General features: G+C 40.1%; 1 protein-coding gene and 1 pseudogene across 2 annotated transcripts in view; both read right to left on the bottom strand.

Moving 5' to 3' along the window:
- Nucleotides 1–4,104: 4,104 nt before the first annotated feature.
- Nucleotides 4,105–4,752, bottom strand: LOC117078892 (annotated as a pseudogene).
- An 11,389-nt stretch (nucleotides 4,753–16,141) lies between these two features.
- The window catches only part of TMEM67 (transmembrane protein 67), a 98,160-nt gene continuing 90,662 nt past the window's right edge, over nucleotides 16,142–23,639 (bottom strand). Inside the window, exons 30-31 of one of the 2 annotated variants that reach the window (XR_004435239.1) lie at nucleotides 17,342–17,449; nucleotides 16,142–16,316 (exon numbers count right to left, since the gene is read on the bottom strand). The gene's annotated coding sequence lies outside the window, so the exon portion shown is untranslated. Of the gene's footprint in view, nucleotides 17,450–23,639 lie in introns of both variants that reach the window. The other variant, XR_004435238.1, reaches the window with a different exon arrangement.

The raw sequence follows: 23,639 nt of genomic DNA, 5'->3' as shown, positions 1-23,639 counted from the left end.
TTCATGCCTGTAATCCCAGCACTTTGGGAGGCTGAGGTGGGCAGATCACTTGAGGTCAGGAGTTCGAGACCAACCTGGCCAACATGGTGAAACCCTGTCTCTACTAAAAATACAAAAATTAGCCAGGCATGGTGGCATGCATCTGTAGGCCCAGCTACTCAGGAGGCTGAAACATGAGAATTGCTTGAACCTGGGAGGCAGAAGTTGCAGTGAGCCGAGATTGCACCACTGCACTCCAGCCAGGGCAACAGAACAAGACTCCATCTCAAAAAAAAAAAAAAAAAAAAGGAATGATAGAAGCTTACAGCTATATAGGCCTTATAAATGATTTAGTAAAGTGGTTTTCAACTTCAGATGCACTTTTTTGTGTGTGTGAGATGACTGCAGTGCGGTAGCATGATCTCGGCTCACTGCAACCTCTGCCTCCCGGATTCAAGCAATTATTCTGCCTCAGTCTCCCAAGTAGCTGGGACTACAGGTGCGTGCCACCACGCCTGGCTAATTTTGTATTTTTAGTAGAGATGGGGCTTCACCATGTTGGCCAGGCTGGTCTTGAACTCCTGACCTCAAGTGATCCGCCTGCCTTGGCCTCCCAAAGTGCTGGGATTACAGGCGTGAGCCAGTGTGCCTGGCCCACTTACTTATTTTTATTCATTTTTAGAGTATATATTTGTTGCATACAATATGTTGGTTTGAAATATGTATACATTGTAGAATGGCTAAATCGAGCTAATTAACATATGCATTACTTCCCATACTTTTTTGTGGTGAGAACACTTAAAATCTACTCTCTTAGCAATTTTCAAGAATGCATTGTTATTACCTATAATCACCATGTTGTACAATAGATCTTTTGAATTTATTCCTCCTAACTGAAATTTTGTGCTGTTTGACCAATATCTCAGCCCCACTCTCAACCCCCAGGGCCCACTATTCTATTCCTGCTTTTATGAGCTCAACATTTTTAGGTTCCACATATAAGTGAGATTATGTGGTATTTGTTTTTCTGTGCCTAGTTTATTTCACTTAACACAATATCCCCCAATTCCATCCATCTTATTGACAGAATTTCCTTCTTTTTTCAGGCTGACTACTATTCCATTGTGTATATGTGCAGTGGACCCTTCATATCTGTGAGTTCTGCATCGGTGGATTCCACCAACTATGGATTGAAATATTTGAGAAAAATATGAATAGTTGCATCTGTACAGAACACGTACAGACTTTTTGTCTTTGTTTCCTAAATAAGACAATGTAATAACCATTTACAGAACGTTCACATTGTATTAGGAGTTATAAGTAATCTAGAGATGAGTTATAAGTTATAATCTAGAGTTATAAGCAGGAGGATATGCACAGGTTATATGCAAATACCACACCACTTTATGTAAGGGATTTGAGCATCTGTGGATTTTAGTATCTGGGGAAGGTCCTATGGATACTAAGAGATAACTGTACCACATTTTCTTTATCCATTCATTTATTCATGGACACTTAAGTTGATTCTACATCTTGCATATTGTGAATAATGCTGCAATGAACATGGGAGTGCAGATATCTCTTCAATATACTGATTTCATTTCTTTGTATATACACCCAGTAGTGGGATTGCTGGATCCTATGATAGTTCTATTTTTAATTGTTTGAAGGACCTCCATACTGCTTTCCGTAATAGCTACACAAAGTTACATTCCCACCAACAGTGTGCAAAGGTTCGCTTTTCTCCACTCTCTCTCCAATACTTGTTATCATTTGTCTTTATGATAAGAGTCATTCTAACAGGTGTGAGGTATATTTCTTTGTGCTTTTAATTAGCATTTCTTTGATGACTAGTAATTTTGAGCATTTTTTCATAAACCTATTGACCATTCATTGTATGCTTGCTTTTGAGAAATGTCTATTCAGATCCTTTGCCCATTTTAAAAATCAGATTATTTGTTTTTTCCTGTTGAGTTGTTTGAATTTCCTACAGTTTGGCTCTGCCAAGTCATATGTTGAAATTTGATCTCCATTATTGGAGGTGGGGCCTGGTGGGAGGTGTTTGGGTCATGAGGGGTCTCTCATGAATGGCTGGATGCCATTCTCAAGGGTCTGAGTTCTCACTCTTAGTTCCCAAGAGAACTGGTTGTTGAAAACACCCTGTCACCTCCTCCTCCCTCTCTCATTTTTTCTCTCTCTCACTATGTGATTTCTGCACACACAGGCTCCCCTTCCCCTTCTGCCATGATTGTAAGCTTCCTGATCCCTCAGATGCAGATGCCAGTGCCATGTTTCTCATACAGCTTGCAGAACCATGAGCCAAATAAACCTCTTTCTTTTATAAATTACCCAGCCTCAGGTATTCCTTTATAGCAACACAGAGAGATTAAGACAGCATTCCTTATATTTTGGTATTTGTTTGTTTGTTTGTTTTGAGACAGAGTCTCACTCTGTTGCCCAGGCTGGAGTGTAGTGGCATGATCTTGGCTTACTGCAACCTCCACCTCCTGGGTTCAAGTGATTCTCCTGCCTCAGCCTCCTGAGTAGCTGGGATTACAGATGTGCACCACCACACCTAGCTAATTTTTGTATTTTTAGTAGAGACCAGTTTTCGCTATGTTGACCAGGCTGGTCTCATACACAATAAATTTTCCCAACACAATTTACTAAAGAGATTGTCCGTTCTCCTTTGTGTGTTCTTGGCACCTTTGTGAAAGATCGATTGACCATAAACACATGGATTTATTAATATTTCCAGACTCTCTATTCTGTTTCATTGGACTCTGTGTCTATTTTTGTGCCAGTACCATGCTGCATTGATTACTATAGCTTTGTAGTGTATTTTATTTTATTTATTTAAAAATATATTTTACTGCTCTTTGTGAAGCAGGATTACCCCATGGGCAGCATGCTCAGAATGGCAGCCTGTAGTGTATTTTAAAGTCAGGTAGTATGATGTCTCTAGCTTTGTTCTTTTTGCTCAAGATTGCTTTGGCTATTTGGGGTCTTTTATGGCTTTATATAAATTCTAGGATTTTTTTCTATTTTTGTGAACAAATGTCATTGGTATTTTGACAGAAATTGCATTGAATCTGTAGATCACTTTGGATATTATAGACATTTTAACAATATTAATTCTTCCTATCCATAAACTTGGGATATCTTTCCATTTATTTGTGTCTTCCTCGATTTCTTTCATCAATGTTTTATAATTTTAAGTGTATAAGTCTTTTGCCTCCTTGGTTAAATTTATTACTGTTTACATTTTTTGGTAGCTATTGTAAATAGGATTTTTAATTTTTTAAAATAATTTACCACAAAGTTTAATTATGGTTCAGAAAAAAAATGAGCAAATAACTTTCTCAGAAAAAATATATTGACTCTGTATAGAGCACAGTGATGGGGGGAGGGGCTGGTAGGTTAAATTATCCTATTTTCTTTTTCTTTTTTCTTTTTTCTTTTTTCTTTTTTTTTTTGAGATGGAGTCTTGCTCTGTCACCAAGGCTGGAGTGCAGTGGCACCATTTCAGATCACTGCAACCTCCACCTCTGAAATTCAAGCAGTTCTCCTGCCTCAGCCTCCTGACTAGCTGGGATTACAGGCCTGTGCCACCAAGCCCAGCTAATTTTTGTATTTTTAATAGAGACTGGGTTTCACCATGTTGGTCAGGTTGGTCTTGAATTCCTGACCTTGTGATCCTCCCGCCTTGGCCTCCCAAAGTGCTAGGATCACAGGCATGAGCCACTGCACCTGACTTCTTTTTTGTTTTTTTGAGATGGAGTCTCGCTCTGTCACCCAGGCTGGAGTGCAGTGGCAGGATCTCGGCTCACTGCAACCTCCGCCTTCTAGGTTCAAGCAATTCTTCTGCCTCAGCCTCCCGAGTAGCTGGGATTACAGGTGTGCACCACCATGCTGGCTAATTTTTGTATTTTTAGTAGAGACCAGGTTTCATCATGTTGGTCAGGCTGGTCTTGAACTCCTGACCTCGTGATCCACCTGCCTCGGCCTCCCAAAGTGCTGGGATTATAGCCATGAGCCACCGCACCCAGCCAATTACCCTGTTTTCTATTCTGAAAATGATTTTAATAGAAAGTCCCATTTCCAGTCTGAGTATAAAGATACATGTGCCCCAAATGGCTGAGAATAAATACAACAGGACATGCAAAAGCTGTAAAGCTAAGGGCATGCAAGAGAAAAATCTCAGAAATACCCAAAGTGGCAAGAAGGAATGTTTGGCTGGAACTTGAAGTTCTTTCAGTCATCTTTGTCTTCTGCTCCGTGTTTTAGGATGGGTGTGAACTCAATGTAATTTAAATTCCCCTTTTTGTCAATAAGATCTTCTCTGTACAGCTCATCCGCTTCTTCATCCATGAACCCATCCCCCATGGTTGTCAGCAGCTCTCACAGGTAATCTTCCCGAATTGTGCCAGTTACTTCTTCACCAAAGCGAGCAAAAATATTTCTGATGACATCTTCAGGATCTGTGCCATTTAACTTCTCACCAAACATGGTGAGGAACATGGTGAAATTGATGGGGCCTGGAGCCTCATTCATCATGGTATCCGGATACCCATTAGTTGGACTCTTCCCCAGTGAAGCAAGCACATCCTGCAAATCTTCCTTGTTGATGAAACCATCTCTGTTCCAATCAATCATGTTGAAGGCCCCTTTGAACTCCTGAATCTGTGACTGGTCAAACATAGCAAACACATTGGATGTTGTGCACTAAGGGCATTTCTTGGTGTTTCCTCTTTTGCTTGACATGATGGTGGTTAAATCCCAGCACAGCTACGAGAATCTGAGCACCTCAGTGAGCCCCTCGCTGCCGCTATATGTAATAGGATTTTAAAAAATTTCTTTTTCAGATAATTCATTGTACTACATACAAACTCTACTGATTTTTGTATTTTGAATTTCTATCCTGTAATTTTACTGAATTTGTTTATTAATTCTAACAGTTTTCTGGTGAAGGACTTAGGGTCGTCTATATATAAGATCATGTTGTCTGCAGAGACAACTTAAGTTCTTCTGTTCTAATTTGGATGCCTTTTATTTTTTCTCTCGCCTAACTGTTCTGGCTAGGACTTCCAGTACTATGTTGAATAGAAATGGTGAGAAATCGGGTATCCTTTTCTTGTTCCTGATCTTAGAGAAAAAGCTTTCAAGTTTTCACCACTGAGTGTGATGTTAGCTGTGAGTTTGTCACATATGGCCTTTATTGTATTGGGGTACATTCTTTCTGTACCTAATTTGTTGAGAGTTTTTATTATGGAAGAATGTTGAATTTTCTCAAATGTTTTTTCTTCATCTATTGTGAGAATCATGTGATTTTTGTCCTTAATTCTTTAAATATGATGCATCAAATTTGTTGATTTTTGTATGTTGAGCCATTCTTGCATCCCTGGGATAAATCCCATTTGATTATAGTGAATGATTCTTATGATATACTGTTGAGCTCGGTTTGCTAGTATTTTGCTGAGGATTTTTGCATCTATATTTATTGGAAATATTGGCCTATAATTTTCTTTCCTTATAGTATCCTTGTCTGGCTTTGGTATCAGAGTAATGCTGGCCTTGCAAAATGAGTTTGAAGTATTCCCTCTTCTTCAAGTTTTTGAAAGAGGTTGAGAGACATTAAGTATTAGTTCTTTAAATTTTCTTCTTTATATGAAATTGAGTTTGTTTTTTGAAGAGATAAACAAAATTGACAAACCTTTAACTAGACTAAGAAAAAAAGAGAAAAAAGACTCTCTCTCTCTCTTTTTATTTTTTCTTTTGAGACGCAGTCTTGCTCTGTAGCCTAGGCTAGAGTGCAGTAGCACAATCTTGGCTCAATGCAACCTCCGCCTCCCAGGTGCAAGCAATTCTTCTGCCACAGCCTCCCAAGTAGCTGGGACTACAGGCGTGCACCACTATGCCCAGCTAATTTTTTATTTTTAGTAGAGACGGGGTTTCACCATGTTGGTTGGCCAGGATGGTCTTGATCTTTTGACCTTGTGATCTGCCTTCCTTAGCCTCTCAAAGTACTGGGATTACAGGCGTGAATCACTGCGCCCAGCAGAAGACTCTCTCTTTGAAGAAGACTTTCTCTAAATAAATGAAAGAGGGGACATTACAACTGATACCATAGAAATACCAAAGATTGTAAGAGATTACTCTGAACAGGAGGTTCCAAGATGGCCGAATAGGAATAGCTCCAGTCTATAGTTCCCAGTGTGAGTGACGCGGAAGATGGGTGATTTCTGCATTTCCAACTGAGGTACCGGGTTCATCTCACTGGGGCTTGTCGGACAGTGGGTGCAGGACAGTGCGTGCAACGAACGACTGTGAGCTGAAGCAGGGTGGGGCGTTGCCTCACCCAGGAGGTGCAAGGGGTCAGGGAATTTCCTCTCCTAGCCAAGGGAAGCCGTGACAGATGGTACCTGGAAAATTGGGACACTCCCACCCTAATACTGCGCTTTTCCAATGGTCTTGGCAAACGGCACACCAGGATATTATATCCCATGCCTGGCTTGGAGGGTCCCACGCCTACAAAGCCTCACTCACTGCTAGCACAGCAGTCTGAGATCGAACTGCAAGGTGGCAGTGAGGCTGGGGGAGGGGCATCCACCATTGCTGATGCTTGAGTAGGTAAACGAAGTGCTCAGGAAGTTCGAACTGGGTGGAACTCACCACAGTTCATGGAGGCCTGCCTGCCTCTGTAGACTCCACGTCTAGGGGCAGGGCATAGCTGAACAAAAGGCAGCAGAAACTTCTGCAGACTTAAACATCCCTGTCTGACAGCTTTGAAGAGAGTAGTGGTTTTCCCAGCATGGAGTTTGAAATCTGAGAACAGACAGACTGCCTCCTCAATTGGGTCCCTGACCCCCGAGTAGCCCAACTGGGAGACACCTCCCAGTAGGGCCAACTGACAGACACCTCCCAGTAGGGGCCAACTGACACCTCATACAGCTGGGTACCCCTCTGAGACGAAGCTTCCAGAGGAAGGATCAGGCAGCAACATTTGCTGTTCTGTAATATTTGCTGTTCTGCAGGCTCCCCTGGTGATATCCAGGTAAACAGGGTCTGGAGTGAACCTCTAGCAAATTCCATCAGACCTGCAGCTGAGGGTCCTGACTCTTAGAAGGAAAACTGACAAACAGAAAGGACATCCAGACCAAAACCCCATCTGTATGTCACCATCCTCAAAGACCAAAGGTAAATAAAACCACAAAGACGGGGAGAAACCAGAGCAGAAAAGCTGAAAATTCTAAAAATAAGAGCGTCTATTCTCCTCCAGAGGAATGCAGCTCCTACCCAGCAACAGAACAAAGCTGGACAGAGAATGACTTTGACGAGTTGAGAGAAGTCTTCAGATGATTGGTAATTATGAACTTCTCTGAGCTAAAGGAGGATGTTCGAACCCATCGCAAAGAAGCTAAAAACCTTGAAAAAAGATTAGATGAATGGCTAACTAGAATAAACAGTGTAAAGAAGACCTTAAATGACCTGATGGAGTTGAAAACCATGGCATGAGAACTACATGATGCATGCACAAGCTTCAGTAACCAATTCAATCAAGTGGAAGAAAGGGTATCAGTGATTGAAGATCAAATGAATGAAATGAAGTGAGAAGAGGAGTTTAGAGAAAAAAGAGTAAAAAGAAATGAACAAAGCCTCCAAGAAATATGGGACTATGTGAAAAGACCAAATCTATGTCTGATTGATGTACCTGAAAGTGATGGGGAGAATGGAATCAAGCTGGAAAACACTCTTCAGGATATTATCCAGGAGAACTTCCTAAACCTACTAAGGTAGGACAACATTCCAATTCAGGAAATACAGAGAACACCACAGAGATATTCCTCGAGAAGAGCAACTCCAAGACACATAATTGTCAGATTCACCAAAGTTCAAATGAAGGAAAAAATGTTAAGGGCAGCCAGAGAGAAAGATCGGGTTACCCACAAAGGGAAGCCCATCAGACTAACAGTGGATCTCTCAGCAGAAACTCTACAAACCAGAAAAGATGGGGGCCAATATCAAACATTCTTAAAGAAAAGAACTTTCAACTCAGAATTTCATATCCAGCCTAACTAAGCTTCATAAGTGAAGGAGAAATAAAATCCTTTACAGACAAACAAATGCTGAGAGATTTTTGTCACCACCAGGCCTGCCTTACAAGAGCTCCTGAAGGAAGCACTAAACATGGAAAGGAACAACAAAGCCATTGCAAAAACATGACAAAGTGCAAAGACCATCAATGCTAGAAAGAAAATGCACAAACTAACGAGCAATATAACCAGCTAACATCATAATGACAGGATCAGATTCACACATAACAATATTAACCTTAAATGTAATGGGCTAAATGCTCCAATGAAGACATAGACTGACAAATTGGATAAAGAGTCAAGACCCATCAGTGTGCTGTATTCCAAAGACCCATCTCACATGCAGAGACATACATAGGCTCAAAATAAAGGGATGGAGGAAGATCTACCAAGCAAATGGAGAACAAAAAAAAGCAGGGGTTGCAATACTAGTCTCTGATAAAACAGACTTTATACAAACAAAGATCAAAAGAGACAAAGAAGGCCATTACATAATGGTAAAGGGATCAATTCAACAAGAAGAGCTAACTATCCTAAATATATATGCACCCAATAAAGGAGCATCCAGATTCATAAAGCAAGTCTGTAGAGACCTACAAAGAGACTTAGACTCCCATACAATAATAATGGGAGACTTTAACACCCCACTGTCAACATTAGACAGATCACCAAGACAGAAAGTTAACAAGGATTTCCAGGAATTGAACTCAGCTCTGCACCAAGCGGACCTAATAGGCATCTACAGAACTCTCCACCCCAAATCAAGAGAATATACATTCTTCTCAACACCACATTGCATTTATTCCAAAATTGACCACATAGTTGGAAGTAAAGTACTCCTCAGCAAATGCAAAAGAACAGAAATTATAACAAACTGTCTCTGAGACCACAGTGCAATCAGACTAGAACTCAGGATTAAGAAACTCACTCAAGACTGCTCAACTACATGGAAACTGATCAACCTACTCTTGAATGACTACTGGGTAAATAATGAAATGATGGCAGAAATAAAGATGTTCTTTGAAACCAATGAGAACAAAGACACAACATAGCAGAATCTCTGGGAAATTTATAGCACTAAATGCCCACATGAGAAAGCAGGAAAGATCTAAAATCGACACCCTAGCATCACAATTAAAAGAATTAGAGGAGCAAGAGCAAACAAATTCAAAAGCCAGCAGAAGGCAAGAAATAACTAAGATCAGAGCAGAACTGAAGGAGATAGAGACACAAAAAAACCTTCAAAAAAACCATTGAATCCAGGGGCTGTTTTTTTGAAAAGATCAACAAAATTGATAGACTGCTAGCAAGACTAATAAAGAAGAAAAGAGAGAAGAATCAAATAGACACAATAAAAAATGATAAAGGGGATACCACCACCGATCCCACAGAAATACAAAATACCATCGGAAAATACTATAAACACCTCTATACAAATGAACTAGAAAATATAGAAGAAATGGATAAATTCCTGGACACAGACACTCTCCAAGACTAAACCAGGAAGAAGTTGAATCCCTGAATAGACCAATAACAGGCTCTGAAATTGAGGCAATAATTAATAGCCTACCAACCAAAAAAAGTCCAGGACCAGATGGATTCACAGCTGAATTCTAACAGAGGTAGAAAGAGGAGCTGGTACCATTCCTTCTGAAACTATTCCAATGAATAGAAAAAGAGGGAATCTTCCCTAAACCATTTTATGAGGCCAGCATCATCCTGATACCAAAGCCTGGCAGAGACACAACAAAAAAAGAGAATGTTAGACCAATATTCCTGATGATCATTGATGTGAAAATCCTCAATAAAATACTGGCAAACTGAATCTAGCAGCACATCAAAAAGCTTATCCACCATGATCAAGCTGGCTTCATCCCTGGGATGCTAGGCTGGTTCAACACATGAAAATCAATAAATGTAATCCATCATATAAACAGAACCAAAGACAAAAACCACATGATTATCTCAACAGATGCAGAAAAGGTGTTTGAGAAAATTCAACAGCCCTTCACACTATAAACTCTCAATAAACTAGGTACTGATGGAACGTATCTCAAAATAATAAGAGCTATTTATGACAGACCCACAGCCAATATCATACTGAATGGGCAAAAACTGGAAGCATTCCCTTTGAAAACACAAGACAGGGATGCCCTCTCTCACCACTCCTATTCAACATAGTGTTGGAAGTTCTGGCCAGGGCAATCAGTCAGGAGAAAGAAATAAAGGGTATTCAATTAGGAAAAGAGGAAGTCAAATTGTCCCTGTTTGCAGATGACATGATTGTATAGTTAGAAAACCCCACTTTCTCAGTCCAAAATCTTCTTAAGCTGATAAGCAACTTCAGCAAAGTCTCAGGACACAAAATCAATGTGCAAAAATCACAAGCATTCCTCTACACCAATAACAGACAAACAGAGAGCCAAATAATGAGTGAACTTCCATTCACAATTGCTTCAAAGAGAATAAAATACCTAGCAATCCAACTTACAAGGGATGTGAAGGACCTCTTCAAGGAGAGCTACAAACCATTGCTCAAGGAAATAAAAGAGGACACACACAAATGGGAGAACATTCCATGCTCATGGATAGGAAGAATCAATATCATGAAAATGGCCATACTGCCCAAGGTAATTTACAGATTCAATGCCATCCCCATCAAGCTACCAACGACTTTCTTCACAGAATTGGAAAAAACTACTTTAAAGTTCATATGGAACCAAAAAAGAGCCTGCATTGCCAGGACAATCCTAAGCCAAAAGAAGAAAGCTGGAGGCATCATGCTACCTGACTTCAACCTATACTACAAGGCTACAGTAACCAAAACAGCATGGTACTGGTACCAAAATAGAGATATAGACCAACGGAACAGAACAGAGCCCTCAGAAATAATACCACACATCTACAACCATCTGATCTTTGACAAATCTGAGAGAAACAAGAAATGGGGAAAGGATTCCCTATTTAATAAATGGTGCTGGGAAAACTGGCTAGCCATATGTAGAAAGCTGAAACTGGATCCCTTCCTTACACCTTATACAAAAATTAATTCATGATGGAGTAAAGACTTAAATGTTAGATCTAAAACCATAAAAACCCTAGAAGAAAACCTAGGCAATACCATTCAGGACATAGGCATGGGCAAGGACTTCATGACTAAAACACCGAAAGCAATGGCAACAAAAGCCAAAATAGACTAATGGGATCTAATTAAACTAAAGAGCTTCTACACAGCAAAAGAAACTATCATCACCATGAACAGGCAACCTACAGAATGGGAGAAAATTTTTACAACCTACCCATCTGACAAAGGGCTAATATCCAGAATCTACAAAGAACTTAAACAAATTTACAAGAAAAAATCAAACAACCCCATCAAAAAGTGGGTGAAGGATATGAACAGACACTTCTCAAAAGAAGACATCTATGCAGGCAACAGACACATGAAAAAATATTCATCATCACTGGCCATCAGAGAAATGCAAATCAAAACCACAAGGAGATACCATCTCGTGCCAGTTAGAATGGCAATCATTAAAAAGTCAGGAAACAACAGATGCTGGAGAGGATGTGGAGAAATAGGAACACTTTTACATTGTTGGTGGGACTGTAAACTAGTTCAACCATTGTGGAAGACAGTGTGGCGATTCCTCAAGCATCTAGAACAAGAAATATCATTTGACCCAGCAATCCCATTATTGGGTATATACCCAAAGGATTATAAATCATGCTGCTACAAAGACACATGCACATGTATGTTTATTGCAGCACTATTCACATTAGCAAAGACTTGGAACCAACCCAAATGTCCATCAACGATAGACTGGATTAAGAAAATGTGGCACATATACACCATGGAATACTATGCAGCCATTAAAAAGGATGAGTTCATGTCTTTTATAGGGACATGGATGAAGCTGGAAACCATCATTCTGAGCAAACTATCTCAAGGACAGAAAACCAAGCACTGCATGTTCTCACTCATAGGTGAGAACTGAACAATGAGAACACTTGGACACAGGGTGGCGAACATCACACACTGGGGCCTGTCGTAGGGTGGGGGGAGGGGGGTAGGATAGCGTTAGGAGGTATATCTAATGTAAATGAAGAGTTAATGGGTGCAGCACACCAACATGGCACATGCGTACATATGTAACAAACCTGCATGTTTTGCACGTGTACCCTAGAACTTAAAGTATAAAAAAAAACCCACAAGAAAAGAAAAAGAGATTTCTCTGAACAAATTGTATGCCAACAATTGGATAAGCTAGAAGAAATGGATTAATTCCTCAACACATATAACCTACCAAGACTGAATCATGAAGAAATAAAACATATGGCCGGGTACGATGGCTCATGTCTGTAATCCCAGCACTTTGGGAGGCTGAGGTGGTTAGATCATCTGAGGTCAGGAGTTCAAGACCAGCCTGACCAACATGGTGAAACCCAGTCCCATCTAAAAACACAAAATTAGCTGGGCATGATGGAGCATGCCTGCAATCCCAGCTACTCAGGAGGATGAGGCAGGAGAATCGCTTGAATCCAGGAGGCGGAGGTTGCAGTGAGCTGAGACTGCGCCATTACACTCCAGCCTGGGCAACAAGAGTGAAACTCCATGTCAAAAAAAAAAAAAATAGAGAATATATGAACAGATCAGATCAATAACCAGTAAGGAGATTGAAACAGTAATAAAAAAAGTCTCTCATCAAATAAAAGTCTAGGATCTGATAGCTTAATTGTTGAGTCTATAAACCACTTACTCATCACTTGGTATTTTCCTTTATATTGACTCCCTTTTAGGCATTACATTTTAAAAGAAAACTGTATATCATTTGATAGCTGGGCAATCTGTTTCAACTGCTATACATAGATGAAAAATGAAAATAAAAGTAAGGAGAATAAAATGTAATTAAGTTCTAGGTAGATAAAATTGTCTGCTGATGACACTCAGCCTGAAACTTGTCTCATTAAAAAGAAGTACTTGGAAAAATGTCATTAAGTTGAAACTTTCTCCTTGATAAAATGATTCAAAGAGAATCGAAATGGGGTGACTTTTCTATTATATGTGAGTCATATAATAAATTCTGGAATAATTAATTCTGTTATTAATGAATACATCCTGCATTCACATAGCACCTATAATTACCTCAAGAACCATGGTGTTCTACATAACATACTCTGTAAAATACCATGCTCCAGGCACAATTGGAGGACTGCTTGTTTTACGGATATTTTTGCAATGGCTGTCTAATCAGAATGATTAAAGATCGAAATACATTAAGGATAGAATTCTGGCATTAAAAAATCTGTATAAAATGGGAAAGAAAAGAAAAAGACAACTTTCTTTTGATATGCCCCCAAAAGGAAACGTCTACTGAGAACTTCTTTTATTGAGTTTCAAGTTCTTTACGGATTACTAAGTAATCAAGTCTGATGCCGATTACACACCAGTACACATTGTTTCAGTGCTCTCTTCAAGCAGAAGAAGCAAAAACACTGAGTGCAATTAAAAAGGTGACAAGAAAGAGATGGAAGACCCTACTGTTACTCGCAGCCAAGTCAAATGCAATTAACCTATGTTTTCTAAGGCAAAAACTTTTTTTCAGGCAAAGTTTTTCTTATCAGACATCCCTCAATGGGTTGAACCAGTGGTACAGGACAAATCATGAAGGGGCATGAAACTGATGTGTGCTTCCTCAAGCATTACTCTATAATGAGAAAACATTTCCTGGAACAAGCCTCATACTCTCCATCAAATGCAGACTTGGCACTCATTCCATTTCTTTTTTGGAGGCTGAAAATGCCTTTGTCTACTGGTGCTGTTTAAAAGTTGTCTAATCAACATCACCATAATGCTGTGTCCCTCCTGCGAAAGCCAGCTGGGATCTCTGGTTCTATCAGGGCGCAAGTTTTAATACAGCCACTTTCCTTTCAACATATTGGCTGGGAAATCTCCCCTGCTGGGAAGTAAAAAGCTTTAATTTTGTGAATCATCAAAGCTTTTTCTTATACATGGTGTAGAATAACCTTTCCTTTGCAGAAGGTCTAATCCAATAGCCTCCCAGACCTCAGGATGTCACCAAATGGCATGTGCGTGCAAGAAGAACAAAGGAGGAAGCCATTCAAAGCCCAGCTGCATATTGCATAACACCTTGAATTAGAAAATCCACGACCCATAAAACGCTTACCTACTTTGTGGAGTTTAAATAAAGCAGAGTGCTGCTCCTCTTTAAAGAACTGTTTTACAGTTATCTTCCTGTCAAAATTCCAATTATTCTATGACTCAGTGGGTAAGTGTTTAGCTTTTTGAAAACTTTTTTTGGGGTAAGAATGTGAACAAGTTTTTATGAGAAGTTTGTAAAGGAAAAGTTTATATAATAATGCTCAGCTGCAACAAATACAATATATTTTATTTCATTATTTGAAATAAAATACTTTCTTAATGTTTTAAGAATTAGATCTTATCTATAAAATTGATGAATATTTTCTTTGGTACCTCTGAAAAACATAGTAATTCCCTCCTATCTAGGAATTAACTGGTATCTGTGACAGGGTTGGGAGTATTCAATATGCACCTCTCTCAGACCTTCGGACTAAGATTTCTGTATAAGAAGAATCCCAGGCTGAAAATTTTTATGTACCAGGGATTCATTTTTCCTCATTTTTACAAAACCTGTTCATGGGCACTTTTTGTTTCATCTGTACCAAAGACCAGCTGCTGCTCACTTTCTCCACTTCCATTTAGCTCTGGGGACAAGGCTGGATGATACTTCTCAACCCCCCCAACCCCCTTGCAGATAAGCCTGGCTCTGTGGCTCATTCTGGCCGAGGGAACGTGCAAAGGAGTGATGCACTCACCTTCAGCCTGGCCCATAGAAACCTCTCCCATGCAGTCTTCTTGTCCACAATCCACTCGCTAAGTGGCAAAGGATCCAGGCAAAGAAGTAGAGGCTCTGGGCCGGGCACGGTGGCTCAAGCCTGTAATCCCAGCACTTTGGGAGGCCAAGACGGGCGGATCCTGAGGTCAGGAGATCGAGACCATCCTGGCTAACACGGGGAAACCCCGTCTCTACTAAAAAATACAAAAAACTAGCTGGGCGTGCTGGCAGGCGCCTGGGGACAGAGCAAGACTCCGTCTCAAAAAAAAAAAAAAAAGAAGTAGAGGCTCTAAAAGCGTATCCAAGTCACAATATGAACCATCACATGCCAATCATAAATATCCACAACGCTGAACTTTGAGTGAGAGATAAATTTTTATTGTGTTAGATCACTGATATGTTAGAGTGCTATTGTTTTTGTTTTTAAAGTAGCTGTTAATATAATCACCCGGTGTCCTTGCTTCTTTCCTTTGGTCTCCCTCTGCTCTCCTCTTTGTCTTGCTCTTATTATCTTTCCTTATCATATGATTAGGTGTTTCTGATTTAATAACCAAATCAAGATACCCTTAGTGGATTTAGGATTAAATCCTTGATGGTGTTGAAATAATAAGCAGACTCAATTGATTTAATTCGGAGAAAAGGTTTCACCAATTCGACTTCTTAAAACATTTACAAGTTAAATATTTAAGATAACTTTTATTAAACAACTGCTTGGGTGGATGGGCATTTATCTGGTTTAGAGATCACATAAGAATCAAGGTAATATTGCGGCACTATTCACAATAGCAAAGACTTGGAATCAACCCAAATGTCCATCTGTGACAGACTGGATTAAGAAAATGTGGCACATATACACCATGGAATACTATGCAGCCATAAAAAAGGATGAGTTTGCATCCTTTGTAGGGACATGGATGCAGCTGGAAACCATCATTCTTAGCAAACTATCACAAGAAGAGAAAACCAAACACCGCATGTTCTCACTCATAGGTGGGAACTGAACAATGAGATCACTTGGACTCGGGAAGGGGAACATCACACACTGGGGCCTATCATGGGGAGGGGGGAGGAGGGAGGGATTGCATTGGGGAGTTATACATGATATAAACGTCATGCACATGTACCCTAGAACTTAAAGTATAATAAAAAAAAAAAAAAAAGAATCAAGGTAATTAGGACTAACATGGTGATCTCAGCGCGAATGACCCAGAGGATGTGTACAAGACAAGCCTCTGCTGATAAGAAGGAAAACTAATGTGCGTGAACTTGGAAAGGCAGACTTGGAAACTCAGCCAACTATCTTTATCTGAATGGCCCTGCGGCTTCTGGTGGGCATACACAGATGTTGAAACACAGGATCAAACATCTGTAAGAGCAGGCCAGAATGAGTATTAGTACTGCAAATAACTGGGTGAAGCTTCCAAATTCATTAAAGTTTCAAAAAAGCTTTTCACAAAAAATCTAAAACTAAAATTCCAGTCTGATTTTGCACAAGCTGCTTTCTTTCAGACTCTGTTTAGTGGTTATAACTCACCCTCTTCTCTTTTCCATGTAGGTGGTTCTCAAACCGGGCTCAGTTAAACCTGTTCAGAGACTGTCTCAAGAAGTGGGCTCCAGGCAATTCACTCTGGATTTAACCAGAAAGGCTTCATTTTGAGCTGTTTTGCAAACTGGGTTTTAGCATAAGCATTTATTTTTGTGTGTGAGTGGAAAGGTTCCTTGACTTTAAAGGGGTACAAACCATTGCTTTACGTCTTAGCTGGACATCACATCTATTGTCAGAGTTTTAGTCTCACAAATACCCAGTGATGTCCAAATCTGAATCTATGGCACATCTCTTTTCTGAGCACCCCCCTCATAGTCCCACTCACATTTCACATGTCCGCTTACTGGATGTCTCATAGACACCTCATCACAATATTCCTGAAATAGAACATATTATGCTGCCTACTCTTCTTCCTTAATTAATGACATCACCATTCACCCGATTACTCAACATAAAACTCTGAATCATTCCGACCCCCTTTCCTCTCCCTCTCTGTATCCAATCTGTCATTAGGTTCTGTTTTGTAAAGCGTCCTAAATATCCTTTAAATATGTCCTTTCTCTCCACCCTCACTGCCACTGCCTTGGCGTAGGCCCTTGTCATCATCCTTCATCTGGATCATTAAAATAGTCTCCAGATGGTTCTCATATCACTCTGCTTCGTGGCTGCCTTGAGGGTTTATATAAAATACAGCAGAACGCACAACGGTTAATATTTACGTTTAGCTTTGTAGTCAACCGATGCTTTCATGTACATTGTCATATTTAAGTCTCACAACATTCCAGCAAAAAGACACTGTGATTATTCTTAATTCAGAACAGGAAAATGATGCCTAAGGAAATTACCTTGAACAAGGAGTCTCACCAGGTCATAGTGATTTGAACCCAGATCCAAAGGCTCTAAAGTTTATGCTGATGACATTAAGCCAGACCTCCAAACAGGTATCACCATACCTGAAACAGAAAGTGCACAACCTTTAGTCTGAGAAAGCCTCTTTATAGTCATGCCCCACAGAGCATATTTAGTAGTTAAATAATAGAGTTCTAGAGTTAGAACTCACATTATAGTGTGAAACCTTAGAGAAATCTCGAATCTGCAGTTTCTTAATTTCTTAATCTGTGAAGTACGGCTAATAATAGAGTTTATCCTACAAGGTTGTTGTGGGGCTTAAATAAGGTCGTGAGTGTGAAGCCCTTCACACTTGGCCTGTCCCAGAGAAAGTGCTCAATGAATGTTTGTTCTTGGTACCGATTTATCAGCCTCATGCTGCACCATTTCCTTTCTGTCCTCCACCCTTCAAACAGACCAGACCACATTCTCCACTACTTCTTCTTTGAAGCCTCAAAAATTCAGGTTGATGACTCCCCGACCACTTTATACCACTCCTACAGTTATATACTTGGTCAGAGAGTATAGCCTTTAAGTCAGCAGTGGATTGTTTCCTGGGGTTGGTCAATAGGGCCTTGAGAAAGTCCCCACACAACAGAATGTTCTTCCCACAAACTTTCGCTGGTCTCCTACTTTAGGCTTCTCATCTCCTTGCCCTACCTCTTCCCCATCCCCCGCCATTTCTGACTTTAGATGTGTCCCCTAGGCTTGCCCTGGCTCCACTTCTGATCTCAGCTCCACACCAGTGCTGTGCTTCTGGGCAAGGCTTTGGCATCTTGGTCCTACTGTCTCTGGCGTCTGACCTCAGTCTGTCCTGTTTCTAGCTTTCCTGGAGCTGACAACTCCCAGGGACTGATCAACAATCGTTCAGAAGGGATGATCATAGTTCTTATCATACTGTTTCATGTTATTTCTTTGTCTTTCTAGTCCATTAGGATAAACTCTTCCAGGACAGAAAGACCTTGTCTTTGATCTTAGCAGATCCTTCATAGCACCAGGTTTAGAATAAGTGAGTGCCTGTTGATTGAATAGACTATTCTTTCTCCACATAGAGGCATCTGATAGCACAATCTTCTGAAACTGCTGTTGTACAACCACATTCAGATTAATGGGAGGTACATACAACTGTGGTCATATGTGAAGTTTTTTTCCCTACCAGAATAATATTTTAAAAACCTCACCCCTAAAATAGTTTTAACAAATTATTTTCCTGCTGGGTGCTGTGACTCACACCTGTAATCCTAGCACTTCGGGAGGCCGAGGCGGGTGCATCACCTGAGGTCCTGAATTTGAGATCAGCCTGGCTAACATGGTGAAACCCCGTCTCTACTAAATATACAAAATTAGTGGGCATGGTGGCGCATGCCTGTAATCCCAGCTATTCGGGAGGCTGAGGCAAAAGAATTGCTTGAACCCGGTAGGCGGAGGCTGCAGTGAGCCGCAATGGCACCATGGCACTCCAACCTGGGCAATGGAGAGAGACTCTGTCTCCAAAAAAAAAAAAAAAATTGTTTTCCATTATGTGCTGACAAGTTTCTATAAATTCGACTATGTCATCAACTGTCCTCATTTAGTTTCATTCTAAACATTTTCATTGTTAACCCTTTGCTTTTCATCAAGCACTTTGTTGATATTAATCCCTTACTTCTGTACATAGAGTCCTTGAAAGGAGTTTTATGTTTGTGTTTTCTTGCTGCACCTTGTTGAGTAACTTTTTCCAAGTACAGTATATGCTACATAATATTGCTTAAATTGAAATACACAGACATTTTTGCAGCTACAAAATAACCTCATTTTGTGTTTGATTAAACTATCACAGCTTTCATTAGACACATTTTTCTTTAACCACTGGGCCTTATTTGTATTTATTTGTTTATTTATTTATTTATTGAGACGGAGTCTCATTCTGTCACCAGGCTGGATGCAGTGGCATAATCTCGGCTGATTGCAGCCTCTGCCTTCAAGGTTCAAGCAATTCTCTTGCCTCAGCCTCCTGAGTAGCTGGGATTATAGGCATGCACCACCACGCCCAGCAAATTTTTGTATTTTTAGTGGAGACAGGGTTTCACCATGTTGGTCAGGATGGTCTTGATCTCTTGACCTCATAATCTACCCACCGTGGCCTCCCAGATTTCTGGGATTACAGGCGTATGCCACCATGCCCAACCTAGTTTTATTTTTTTTACTTTTATGTTATTATTATTTCTCTGAGACAGAGTTTCACTCTTTTTGCCCAGGCTGGAGTGCAATGGCACGTTCTCGGCTCACTGCAACATTTGCCTGCCAGGTTCAAGTGATTCTCCTGCTTCAACCTCCCGAGTAGCTGGGATTACAGGTATGCACCACCACGCCTGGCTAATTTTGCAGTTTTTAGTAGAGACAGGGTTTCTTCATGTTGGCCAGGCTGGTCTCGAACTCCCGACCTCAGGTGATCCGCCCGCCTTGGCCTCCCAAAGTACTGGGATTACAGGTGTGAGCTACCATGCACCCGGCCTTATTTTTTTAAATCTGTAAAACAGTAAGGTTGCTTAGATGAGCACTTTCTTTTCAGCTCCACTGCCTGTAGTGTGTGGTTGTGAGATGTGACTAAAAACTCTGGTGTCTCCTTGTCTCAGGTGATCTCAGAATTAATAGAGGAAAATTAAAAAATTCTATTGGCTTACTAAAAAGAAAAATGTACTTTGAAATTATTACTTTTTAAAAGAAATAAGCTTTAGAAAAATGCAAATTAATGCAACAATGAGATACCACTTTTTATCTATCACCTAAAAACATATGGGTTAGGGAAATGCACATTAATGAAATGAGATACCACAAATTGCCTACCAAAAACATGATTATCCCTGGTGTTGGGAGGCATTATTGTACACCACTGGTGGGAATGTAATTTGGTGCAATTTTCATGGAAGGCAATTTGACAGTATGTATTCATTAAAAATGCATATAACAGCTGGGCGCGGTGGCTCATGCCTATAATCCCAGCACTTTGGGAAGCTGAGGTGGGCAGATCACTTGAGGTCAGGAGTCTGAGACAAGCCTGGCCAATATGGTGAAAACCCATCTCTACTAAAAATACAAAAATTAGCCAGAAATTGCTGGAACCCAGGAGATGGAGGTTGCAGTGAATCAAGATCGTGCCACTGCACTCCAGGCTGGGTAACAAAGTGAAAGTCTGTCTCAAAAAAAAAAAAAGTATATAACCACCCATCTGCAAGGGGTTAATAACCAGAATATACAAGGAACTCAAACAACCCTATAGGAAAAAAATCTAATAATCTGATCAAAAGGTGGACAAAATATTTGAATAGACATTTCTTAAAAGAAGACATACAAATGGCAAAGAGGCATATGAAAAGCTGCTCAAGGCTGGGCACATGCCTGTAATCCCAGCACTTTGGGAGGCCAAGGTGGGTGGATTACCTGAGGTTGGGAGTTCGAGATCAGCCTGACCAACATGGAGAAACCCTGTCTCTACTAAAAATACCAAAAAATTTAGCTGGGCATGATTACTGCATGCCTGTAATCCCAGCTACTCGGGAGGCTGAGGCAGGAAAATCATCTGAACATGGGAAGCAGAGGTTGTGGTGAGCTGAGATCATGCCATTGTACTCCAGCCTGAGCAACAAGAGCAAAATTCCATCTCACAAATAAAATAAATAAATAAATAAACAGAAAAGCTGCTCAATATCATTGATCATTAGATAAATGCAAATCAAAGCTACAATGAAATATCATCGATAGCAATGAGATATCAGCTAAAACGGCTTTTATCCAAAAGATAGGCAGTAACAAATGCTGGTGAGGATGTGGAGAAAAGGAATCCCTGTACATTCTTAGTGGAAATGTAAATTTGTACAACTACTATGAGGAACTATTTGGAAGTTCCTCAGAAAACTAAAAGTTGAGCTACCATTATGATCCAGCAATCCTACTGCTGGGTATATACTCAAAAGAAAGAATATCAGTATATTGGTGAGATATCTGTACTACTATGTTTGTTACAGCACTGTTTACAATAGTTAAGATTTGGAAGCAAACTAAGTGTCCACTGACAGAAGAATGGATAGAGAAAATGTGGCACATATACACAATGGAGTACTATGCAGCCACAAAAAAGAATGAGATGCAGTCATTTGCAACGACATAGATGGAACTGAAGATCGTTATGTTAAATGAAATAAGCCAGGCACAGAAAGACAAATACCACATGTTCTCACTTATTTGTGGGATCTAAAAATCGGAGCAATTAAATTCATGGACTAGAGAGTAGCAGGATTGTTACTAGAGGCCGGGAAGGGGAGTGGGGGCTGGAAATGAGTTGGGGATGGTTAATAGGTGCAAAAAAATAGTTAGAAAGAATGAATAAGACCTACTATTAGATAGCGCAGTAGGGTGATTGTAGTCAATAATAGCTTAATTGTACATTTTAAAATAACTTAAAGAGTATAATTGGACTGTTAATAACTCAAGGAATAAATGCTTGGGGGATGGATGCCCCATTCTCCACGCTGTGCTTATTTCACATTGCATGCCTGTGTTAAAACATCTCATGTACCCCATAAACATATACACCTACTGTGTACACACACAATTAAAAAATAAAAAGTAAAATTGTTCTCATTAAAACAAAATAAAGAAATAAAAAGGCATATAACCTTTAAGCCAGAACTTACTCTTCTAGAATGTTCTCCTAAAAATATAATTGAAAATAGATGCAAAGCTTTAGCTAAATGGTGGTTCGCAGCAGTTTGATTAGAAAAGAAAAGCTCTTTGAATGCTTGCAAATTGAATGAAGTATCATTTCCCAAACAAGCAAGGACAGATGTTTGGGGCTACTGCTCTGTAAAAATTGTGTGGCTGGACACACAATAGAGAAGAAACATCTAATCACTCCTCTCTGAGGCTGAACCATTGGCGGGAAGGAGGTAAAGGCCACTTTTCGTTATCCCTTCCCCAGCTCCATTTCAGGACAAACCAGAGGAAATTGAGCATCTTACAAGCTGAGCAGTAAAAAGCTAGAAGGTAGAAGAGGAAGAAAGGAGGCCAGGTCAGACCTACTTCCAGACCCCATCTGAGTGGGCGGGTTCCAGAACACCAAGAAGACTAGGGGCAAGGAAAGCTCTCTTGTGCCACCTTGTAATCCTCACATGTGTATGCATCAAATAGAAAGGCTCCCTTCTGCTCATAGGCTGTACTGATGTTTCTTCTACACGGTTAGAATTTATTTTAAAGTTTATGACAAAAAATAATTTAAAGGTCCAACAATGGAAGATGGATTAAAAAAATGTTTATAGAAGACTTTACTAACATGAAATAATATTTACAATATATAGATGAGTGAAAAAAGCAGGTTACAAAAAGCATATGCAAAGTTATCTCATTTCTATGAAAAACAATACATACACACACATATATATATGTACAGCCACAAACAGAAAAAAAATATGGAATAGTGATATGGTTTCAATCTGTGTCACCACCCAAATTTTACATAGAACTGTAATCCCCAGTGTGGGAAGTGAGGCCTGGTGGGAGGTGATTGGATCATGGGAGTGGTTTCTCATGAATCATTTAGCACCATCCTCTTGGTACTGTTCTAGTGACAGTGAGTGAGTTCTCACGAAATCTGGTTGTTTAAAAGAGTGTAGCACCTTCCTTCTTCCCTCTTGCTCCTACTCTGGCCTCCTGCTTCCTCTTTCCCTTCCACTGTGATTGTAAGTTACCGGAGGCCTCCTGGAAGCCAAGCAGATGCCAGTATCATGCTTCTTGTACAGCCTGTAGAACCAAGAGCCAATTAAATCTCTTTTCTTTATAAATTACCCAGTCTCAGGTATTTCTTTATAGCAGTGTGAGAACAGACTAATACTGATAGTATACTTTAAGGTGTCAACAGAATTCTAGGTACTGGTGTTAGATTCAGTAGCTAATAAGACAGACAAGACCCCTACTCATAGTGCTTTTATTCTCATGGGGAAATACATAACATAAAAAATAAGCCAATAAATAAACATATAATATGTGCCACATACTGTTGTCCGTACTGGGGATACAACTTTGTGAACACACCAGGCAGTTATGGTCCCTGTCCTAACAAGTTTTCTTGTCTGCCTTCTGTGTCTGCTACGAATAGCGAAGTGAGGAGTCTGTGGGGACCTACGAAAGGGACACCTGACCTGGTCACGAGGGATATGGGAAAGCTTCCCGAGGAGGGAAGTGCAGACTAACAGCTAAAAGATGAGTAAGGAGTAAGGCAGC

This window comes from Trachypithecus francoisi, unplaced genomic scaffold (genome assembly GCF_009764315.1).
Source record: "Trachypithecus francoisi isolate TF-2019V2 unplaced genomic scaffold, Tfra_2.0 Lachesis_group7, whole genome shotgun sequence".
NCBI lineage: Eukaryota > Metazoa > Chordata > Mammalia > Primates > Cercopithecidae > Trachypithecus > Trachypithecus francoisi.
The sequence above is the reverse complement of the archived record's forward strand: the minus strand, read 5'-3'. Positions and strand labels throughout refer to the sequence as shown.